General features: G+C 41.0%; 2 non-coding genes across 2 annotated transcripts; both read right to left on the bottom strand.

Moving 5' to 3' along the window:
* Nucleotides 1-5,657: 5,657 nt before the first annotated feature.
* TRNAC-GCA lies at nt 5,658-5,729 on the bottom strand. Its single transcript has one exon. It is a non-coding gene; the product is annotated as a tRNA-Cys (tRNA).
* Nucleotides 5,730-7,886: 2,157 nt separating this feature from the next.
* TRNAC-GCA lies at nt 7,887-7,958 on the bottom strand. Its single transcript has one exon. It is a non-coding gene; the product is annotated as a tRNA-Cys (tRNA).
* Between the last annotated feature and the right edge of the window lie 2,295 nt (nt 7,959-10,253).

Raw genomic sequence — 10,253 nt, 5'->3', positions numbered from 1 at the left:
TTCCTGGACAAGTTCCAGGGAGTAAAGTCTGAGGCTGAGGTGTCTGGAGCTACGAGACACAGGTACCAAAGGATGAATAGAAATCACATCACATGTGAGATCCAAGGTCTCAGCATGAGGTCAGAGATGAGGGGATCAAACTCAGCGCTGGAGAGGAGGGAAGAATTAAGGCAGAACAAATAGTAACACTGTAGGATGAAGACAAAAAGAGGGGGAAACCAGATCAGGCAGGACTTCAGGGGCTGGCCATGGGAGGAAGGCCTGGGCAGGCCAGGTTAAAGGCTCAAGCTAGATCAGTGATCCTCAAACGTCAATGTGCATCAGTATCACTTGAAGAGATTTTTTTTGAAACACAGAGTGCTGCCTCCCACCCACCCACACACCCAAGAGTTTCTGATTCAGTAAGTCTAAGGGGGGACCTGATTATTTGCATTTATAGACATTCCCAGCTGATGCTGATTCTATGGGTCCACTTTGAGAAGCACTGAGCTAGGTAATGGCAGGACTCGGGGAAAATGGCTGGGATTATACAAGGATGTAGGACCAATTCTGTCACAACAGGAAGAATGTGTAGAAGAGATATCTTTGAGTAGAGAACAATTCTTGATCCCTGAATCTCATTAGACATCTGCATGTCTCACCCTTATAACCCCTGTTCTAGTTTGCTAATGCTGCCAGAATGCAAAACACCAGAGATGGATTGGCTTTTATAAAAGGGGGTTTATTTGGTTACACAGTTATAGTCATAGGGCCATAAAGTGTCCAAGGTAACACATCAGCAATCGGGTACCTTCATCGGATGATGGCCAATGGTGTCCAGAAAACCTCTGTTAGCTGGGAAGGCATGTGGCTGGTGTCTGTTCCAAAGTTCTGGTTTCAAAATGGCTTTCTCCCAGGACGTTCCTCTCTAGGCTGCAGTTCCTCAAAAATGTCACTCTTAGTTGCACTTGGGGTATCTGTCCTCTCTTAGCTTCTCTGGAGCAAGAGTCTGCTTTCAACGGCCGTCTTCATAATGTCTCTCATCTGCAGCTCCTGTGCTTTCTTCAAAGTGTCCCTCTTGGCTGTAGCTCCTCTTCAAAATGCCACTCTCAGCTGCACTGAGTTCCTTCTGTTTGTCAGCTCATTTATATAGCTCCACTGATCAAGGCCCACCCTGAATGGGTGGGGCCATGCCTCCATGGAAACTATCCAATTAGAGTCATCACCCACAGTTGTGTGGGGCACATCTCCATGGAAACACTCAAAAGAATTACAATCTAATCTGTCTGCCCACACAAGATTACATCAAAGAATATGGCTTTTTCTGGGGGACATAATAAATTCAAACTGGCACAACCCCCTTCATATCTCTTGAGCCCCACCCTCGGCTCTATGATACTTTCACCTTTGAAAATAGAAATCACTGAAATAATGATTGCCATTTTTTATGGAGTAGTTACTGTGTGCCATGCATTCTATTGACATTATATTATTTAATTCTACTATCAAACTTAGTTAAGGAAAATACTATTATCATTATTCCCAACATACAAATGAAAAGAAGCAGAACTTAGAGAGGTTAGTTAACTGGCTCCAAATCAATCAGGGAGCTGAAATAAAATTTTAAAAGTCTTCCTAACTGGATAACAGTGAGAGCAGCGGTCCAACCTTTTGTAAACAGTAAGCCCGATTTGCCCCACAGTTAAACAAAATCCATCAAATAGCAAAGTATTACATAATGAGCTTTAGCTGTCATGTCTTTTCAAAGAGAGATGAGACAGAAATGGTATCTTGTTTAATGGAAGCTTGGATGCAATTCTTTTCCTTTTAAAGCAGAATATAATTGAGAGTTCTTTGATTTCTCCCTAAGGAGTCTTGCTATATGGCAACCTTCAAAAAACATCAAATAGAAGTCAGGAGAAATCTCCATCTGGATCATTTCTTTCCTATCATGTGCACAAAAAAAAAAATGACCTATCAGAGGCTTATTTATTTGCAACTCTGACCCCAGGGACAAAATTTGTCTCTATTTAATTCCAGGTCAGTTACAGTTGGGTAAAAAAGTTGGAAACAACTGAAATTTACAACATACAATTTACATGACTTTTGATAAGCCATATGATAAATACTATGCAGCATTTAAAAATCACATAATTTGGAAAATATTTAGGACATTTAATATCATGTACAGGGTGTATTAAAAAATTAAAAATCAGTTTATAACTTTTTTTTAAATGATGTCTTACTTAAGCTGTCATCTTGGTTTGGGTTCCCACAGAAGCAGACCCTGGGTCAAGGATTCAGGAGCAAATACCTTATATGGAAACTGACCCAGGAGGCATTGGTAGAGGACAAGGGATGTGAGACCAAAAAGGAAGGCAGCCAATAAACCTTCTGTTATTAGGCAAGTTACCAGTGTAAGCAACCAAAGTTAACTCCACTGGGGAATTTTGGAGCCAGTGTAAAGCTCATGGCTTGGAGTATCCCACAGAAGGAGTAGGGAATCTGGATATTCAAACAGCAGCTTCTGTCAGTCATGTTCAAGGACTGCTCCCAGGAGGCATTAATTCTCTGGATCTTCCAGCTTACCTTAGACAGTATAGATTAGGCTCTTATTGGGAAAAAAAAAATTCCTCAGATAAAAAGATGCTGGGTGCTGGAATCCAGGCTATGGTGAACTGTTATGGTAAGGGCCAAGGGATAAGTGGTAGAGCATCCACAGGGTGTGCTATTCCTGGGTACCCTAGAACCTACAGCTTGTGACAAAAGTTTATGTGCAATAATATTTTCCCAGGGAACAATCCCAGGGAGCAGTAGTAAAGGGAAAAAGAGAGTGGGGCAAAGAAAGAAGGTTAAGTCAATTCAAAGGTGCATTTTCAAGCTGGCCATCAGCAGGTAACTGAGTACAACTGATTGCTTACCTCATAAAGCTGCCTCCCAAGGGAATGTATGAACTACTGCTTCTCAGGACAGTCTGTCCAAAGGAGGGAAGGAGAAGAACTTACTCCTTAGCTTCCACATATCACTGATGAAAGGTGTGCCCCATGGCTCATTAACTCCCCAACATTTCCAGATTCTGCAGGTGTAGCCACCTTGTGGGTCCCACAGTTTCTTACCCCTCAAAAGCAAGAGGGTGGCCAAGCATGGGAGGCAAGAGGCATCCAGTGGGAGCAGGAGGTAAGAGGGTACTGTGTAAGATCAGTTAGAACCCACACTTTATGTGGTCACCCCAGTGGCAGCCTGGCTGGAGAAGTGGTCAAGGGCCTCAGAGACAGGCAAGGCCAAGAGGGTTGGAAAAAAAAAATTTTTATTCCAATTTTGCTTAATAAATATTTATGAACATACACATATAAAATACCCAGCCACATGTGAAAACACATTCAAAAAGAAAAAGTTGAAAAAAAGATACCAGGGGTGTTGATCCAGCCAAATTTAATTTCCTCTCATATTCTTTGATATATGTTTAAAGTTGTATTCAATAAAGATGCTTTGATTTTTTAATGGGAAAAAGCTCATATGAACAGTTTTAGAAAGGGAGGCTTAGCAGTTAACATTTCTTTTCAAAGTAAAAGAAACTGGCACCAAAAATATAATGATTCCATGGTTTACTTGATGCACACAGAGAAGATTGACCTCTTCAATGAAATGTTGAATAATTTAAGAGATTATTTATAAAAGCAGCAAGTTGCTTTTTAAATGTGAGAAGTATAACTATTGCCTTATAATAAAATGTTTCTGAAGAATTTGAAAATATGCTTTCCTTATATATGCTGCATCATTCATTTGCTCATTCATTCATTCATTCACTCTTTCAGTTAATCAAGAGCTGGTATGCACTACACACTTCCTCAGCCCCTACTATTGGCAGTGTACTGTGCTAGTCACTTGTGAAACCAAGAAGAATCTGAAAGATTCACCACTTCTAGGGGGTTGGATTGTTGTGGGGAAAAATGGATTATGGCAAAGATGATTAATACTCACCAAGTACCCAAATGCTTCCTTACATTCTTACACTTCCCAGACACCTTTGTAATTAAGTTGAGGCCATGTGACCAGTTCTGTCCAATGAACTGTGAGCAGAAGTGACCCATGTTTCTCTTGGGCAAAGGCATCTATGACCTGGTATGGCTCCTCCAGTTCTCTCTATCACTGTAGCAATGACCTAGAAGGCTGCATTTGCTAGATGGCACAGCTGCAGGAAGGACAAGGGCTGCCATACCTGCATCACACCTTGCATGAATGACTTACAAATCTTCATTGTGTTAAGCTATGGAAATTTCAGGGTTGTTGCTGCAGAATAACTAAGTTTAGCCTGACTAACGCACAGACATACAGATAATTACAATCCACCATGTCAAAAGCGTTAAAACAGAAGTAAGTTCAATGTGCTATGAAAACAGAGAAAAGGTAAATTAGCAAAGTTGGAGTTACCACAGACATTTGCAATACTAAGTCATAATACCCATGTGTAAAAGCAGGTTTAACCACAACCTGGACATGCTGCAGACTCTCTTCTTGCCCTAGATCCACAAAAAACAGAGTCTTATGGGTAATGGTTGTCCTGTGTGTACCTATGTGTGTGTGTGTGTGTGTGTGTGTGTGTGTGTGTAAATATATCAGCACATCCAAATACAATGTCACTAAAATCCAGAGGCCCACTAAATAATGTGCTCTTTCTGTGTGGTGAGCAGTGAAAGGTAAAGCAACTTGTCTCTCGCTTTAGAAGGAATATTCTGACATACCCCAGACCAGACACTGAACTTTAAACATTTCATCAATGTAGCAGACCCTTAAATTGTTGGAAGGCTTACTCCCCACTCCCCACACCCATTATAATGTGAGGTAACAGACAGATCACTTTTTTGATATTCTTCCTCAAAATCCATAACCCCAGTTAAATCATAAAAAAACACCAGTCACACCCAAATTGAGGGGCATTCTACAAAATACCTGAATAGGGCTTTTCAAAAGTGGCAAGGTTGCAAAAAACAAGGAAAGACTGAGAAACTGCCAGAAATTGGAAGAGATGAAGGAGACATCATGACTAATTCAACATGGTACCCAGGATTGGATCCTGGAGCAGAAAAAGGACATTAGTGTAAAAACTGCTGAAATGTGAATGAAGTCTGTGGTTTATTTATTAGTGTTGCAGCTGTATTTATTTCATAGTTTTGATAAATATACCATGGTTATGTAAGAGATTAACATTAGGGGGATCTGGGTGCAGAGTGTACAGGACACCTCTATAATATCTTTACAACTCTGCTATATATAGGAAACTATTACAAAATTTAAAATTTGCAGAAAGAGAAATGGAAGGGTCTGGTTAATAAGATTGAATATACAGAACAGGAAAACCTAAAGTATGTATAAGCAAGCACATGTGTGAGTATGTGTGTGTGTGTCTGTGGGTATACCTGTGTGTAACTCTGTGATTGTGTGGCATCTCCGTGTATGTATGTGGCACAGGGATATATCTGTATGTGTGTGTGTGTGTGTGTGTGTGTGTGTGTGTGTGTCTGTGTATGGGTATGAGACTGTTAGTGTGTGTATGAACTTGAGTGTCAGCGCCTCCTTAAATTTTGACCCCTAGGCACCTTGCTTGCCTCACCCTAGTCCTGGCCTTTAATGAAACTGCCAAGAGCAAAATGAAACTGCCAAGAGCAAAGGATTGGCAGAGGGGACACCCGGATTTGAACCAGGGACCTCTTGATCTGCAGTCAAATGCTCTACCACTGAGCTATGCCCCCTTGACAATGATATGGCTCATATGAACACTTATTCCATTTTTTATGACTTACATTACACCTTACAATTACCTTTTGTGTCTGGGACTCCTCCTGGATTTAAATTCATCCCCAGTTCCCTTCTAGGCACACCCACCTCCTGCTTTTCCCAGAGTGCATATGTTCATTTTCTTCCTAGCACCTACGGCTCAGTGCTGTATACTCAGCCTAATTTTTCAGCTTTTAACATATATCACCAGCTTCCCATAAATCACATTGATGAATGTTTTAAGCATTGTGGGCTCCCCACAAGTATGGAACATGGAGAGGATTTTAACTGGGTATTCACAAATGGACTGCAGGAGTCCAACTCTGAAATGATAGCAAATAGTGCGTATGTGCATGTATTATGAACTGTTCATGTTTCCATCAGATTTTCAAAGGGGACATCATTCAAGACCAACTGTCTCTGCTGAAAAAAGAGAAAAAAACCCTAATGTTCCAAATTCCAATATTCATCTCTGAACACCTCTGATTTCTATTCCCTTGAGTTCCAATCGGAGGATTTTTAATCTTGTATATCTCCAGGACTTTGAAGAAAGGTCAAAGAAATCTCCCATCACTGCAATAAATTCTCCCCAGTGAGGACTGTCAGGTTGTTGGGGCCATGCTCTAGCTCACAAACTGTCTGATGGCCCCATACACACTCCTTCCCAGACTCTCCACACTCCCTACAGGAGCTTCAGACTTCAAACCCAGAGAGCCCCAAACCAAACATTTCATCTTTCCCAAACAAGTGCATCTCCTCCTATTTTGCTTTGTGGTAATAATAACACTGCATATTTATTGGGCATTGGCTATGTGCCAGGCACAGTATTAAAAGTTCTACCCACTTTTAATACTGCCCACTGCCCATGTAGCCATCATAGAAATCCCCTAAAAAAAAGTATTATTATTATTGTACTGATTTGCAGATGAAGGAACTGAGGCACGGAGTGGTTAGGATGTCTGGCCCAAGCTCACACAACTAGGAAGTTGGGAGCGGGGGCAGGATTCCAGTGTAGGCTCAGGGTAGAGGGTGGGGCCTGCCTACTTAACCATGTAGTCAGCCTTCTCCCTATCTTAGTTGGTGACGCCACTGTGTACTCAGTTATCTAGGCCAAATTACATAATACAATTCTAGACTCCTCCCACCCCTTCTTCCCCAATTCCAGTTACTCTCGAGTACTATTGATTTCATCTTTGACATTGCTTAAGTCTATCCCCATTCCTGCAATGTCAGGGCCACCACCTCCTAAGTGACTGCCCAGCCTCCACCCCTCACATCCATCCTCCCACTGTTCCCAGAGCAGCCTGTTTAAAAATAATCTATCTAGGTCACTCCCTTTAAATGCTTCAGGATAAACTCTGAGTTTTTTTAGTGGCAACATGCAAAGTTCTTTACATTTTGATCCCTACCTGCCTCTCTAGCTTCAACTTCATCTTCTGCCACTCCCCACATCTCATTTTGTGCTCCAGCTGCCTCAAACTTCATTCACCTGACTCCAGCCTTCACCCATTTTTTTCTGCCTGGTTCCCAATGTGAGGGTGATCAGCTGCAATAAGTCAATGGGGGAAAATGATAGAAAGTCCTTATGCCTTGGAAAGGAAAAGAAAAGTTCAATTCCCTAAAGCTCAGGTCAGTTCATGTTGACTGCCAGCAAAGTACCGTGGATCAAGACCCTATTTCCTATTCCCTGACTTTCACTGCAACATGTCGGCACAGTCACATGGCTGTCCATGCAGCCAAAGTTTCTAAACTTTGAGACATTCCTAGGACCCTGGGAGCATTGCTAAGAGGGATTTTGTTTACAAGGTTTGAAAACTGAGATATAGTATAATGAAAGAGTGTGTGCCCTGAGGTCAAATTCTGGACCTGCACTTTGTAGCTGTTTGACCTTGAGCAAGTTACTAAGCATCTCCAAGTTTCAGACTCCTCATGTAAAATGGATATACTGATAGTATGTACTTTGTGGAATGTTGGTGAGTAAAGGAGGAAATGATGAATGTAAAGAGCCTGTACTGGCGCCTGGCATATTCTAAGAACTTAAGTAACATTAGCTTTATTCACTCAGCCATGAGTAACAGAAAATAAAGTCAAGTCAAAGTCGATCCGTATTCTCCGAGAGCAAAAGGGTAGACAGGGGGCACCTGGATTTGAACCAGGGACCTCTTGATCTGCAGTCAAATGCTCTACCCCTGAGCTATACCCCCAGTTAAGATAATTTCTTTTTATGATCTATCTCTCTCTCAACATTCTGCTTCTAAAAGCCAACAATGAATCAGGAGATGTATAATTAGAGAGAATGTTGCCTGGAAGGATTCTGAGTATTACAAGGCTTAGAACAAGTTTATTATGAAAATAAAACAGGGCTCCAGAAACCTAGGTTTTCCAAGCCCACAAACTCTTCTTAGAGTTGCCAATATCCAATCTTTCTTTCCCATCCACCATGTCTCACTTGAAGCAACCTCAGTATTAGGCAAAAATCATCAGGTTCTCAAGAAATGGCAGCATCAGTTGATGAAGATGACTGAGGATATGATGAGGATGACTGGATTCCTGTCCCACTTCCCTTACCAAGCTTCCTAGCAACTGTGATTCTCATTCCTCTTTATAACTTCTAGATCTGAGCTTATAACTGGCACTTAGGAGATATTAGTTGCATTAAATTGACTCTGGAAAAAAATACTTACAAATAACAATTTGTGTGAGATAGATTTTCCAAGCTATAACAGATGGTCAGTGAGTTATACTCTTACATAACATAACTTGCCTAAAATTTGCAATATTTTCAACTCTTTAAGGTCATTTGATGAAGAGAAATGGGGCATCAAACAAGAGCCTCTTAACTAATTACCTATCCCCATCCTACACCAAAGGTTCCTTTACAACTTCCAAACTCAACCACAATTGGAGCAACCTGCATTTCTTGGCCTCATAAACATCTCCTCCTGCTCTAATAATTATTCAGGCATTTCTTATAGATATCTTGCATGTTGGGACCTGTTGGAAAGTCTCTCTTCTGCTGATTTCCCAGGCCTTTCCAAAGAATTCTAAGTTTCAGGTGGTCATTTTGAGTCAGGGTGGTAGTGGGATGGTAGTCCAGGAGAGGGGAGAGACTCCATTTGTTCATTTTCTCCCTGCCTCAGGCTGGAATTGAGAGCTAAGAAAAGAATCACAATACACACTTCGCTCATTGTTCTTTTCTCATCCTTGACATCAGTGGGAGTCGAGTTTTTAGCAGTGACAGATGTACTGTGCGTTTCGTATTGAAGAGGGCCAGTGTTGGAAGGGATTTAAAAGTCATTTATTCCAACCCCTCATTTTGCAGACTAAGAAACACAGATCTCAAGAAGCTGAAAACCCTTCCTTAAAATCACGGGGCTCATCAATAGCAGGATGAGGACCAGGGGCCCATTCTACTGCCAGAGGCAGGGGCTATACCTGCACCGAGCCCTATGCTTGAACCACTGTAGGTGCTCAATAAATATTTGTGGAATAAATATGAGTTCATAGTTTTATATACATATAGGGTGACCAACCATCCTGGTGTGCCCAGGACTGTCCCAGTTTTAGTCCTGAAAGTCCTGCATCCCCGGAAATCCTTCAGTCCTAGGAAATCCCCCAGAAAACCAGGTTGATAGGTCATGCTAGATATCGCCTTATTTTTTTCTCCTACACAGTATTTTCCAAACCTAATTACTCGCTGTCCATTATCACAATTTTTACCATTTTCAGATATGTCCCATACTAGTATTTACTTAATATTTGTCTTGAAATCAACCCACTGTTTTTCTTACTTAGCCTCATCCTAAGCAAAAGTATCCTTGAAATCATGCCAGTAGTATTTATGTCTACTACACATCAAAATAGATATAAAATTGCAATATTTTTAAATTGTGTAACAATTGTTTAACACGTGTTGCACTTACAACTTGCCCTGCGCTGTTCTAAGCACTCTTCAAATATTAAGTGATTTAAATCCTCGAAACAACCCAGTGAGGGAGGAACTTTATCACCTTTACTTTACAAATGAGAAAACTAAGGCAAGTGAAGTTGAATAACTTGCCGAAGATCATATAGCTGGTAAATTTAAATTAAATTGACTCTGTCCCCAGAGTCAATTTGGACACCCTTAGTGGTAACCACATCACACTCTGGGAAGCACAGTTGGGTCTGAACTGGCCTTGAGGATCTCGTCCATACTAATTGAGACTTCATCTACCCCAAAGGCCCAGAACAGCACCTGCCCCAAGTTAGGGGTTCAAAAGTAATGGCTGAACTGAAATGCTCTTGTATTCCTAACTCCCAGATCCCTCCACTGTCATGATATCATATATGTGAACTTTTTCTCAAAGGGTCAAAACATAAGCAAAAGTGTATCTGTTTTATATTATTGTCAGTATATGCATGTATATATCAGACATATTTATATACATATTATTTATGTGTATGTAAATGTGTGCATATATACATGTTTTATTTATAAGGTATCTGACCCAAACAAT

This window comes from Choloepus didactylus, chromosome 1 (genome assembly GCF_015220235.1).
Source record: "Choloepus didactylus isolate mChoDid1 chromosome 1, mChoDid1.pri, whole genome shotgun sequence".
Classification (NCBI taxonomy): domain Eukaryota; kingdom Metazoa; phylum Chordata; class Mammalia; order Pilosa; family Megalonychidae; genus Choloepus; species Choloepus didactylus.
This window is presented reverse-complemented; position numbering and strand designations above follow the sequence as displayed.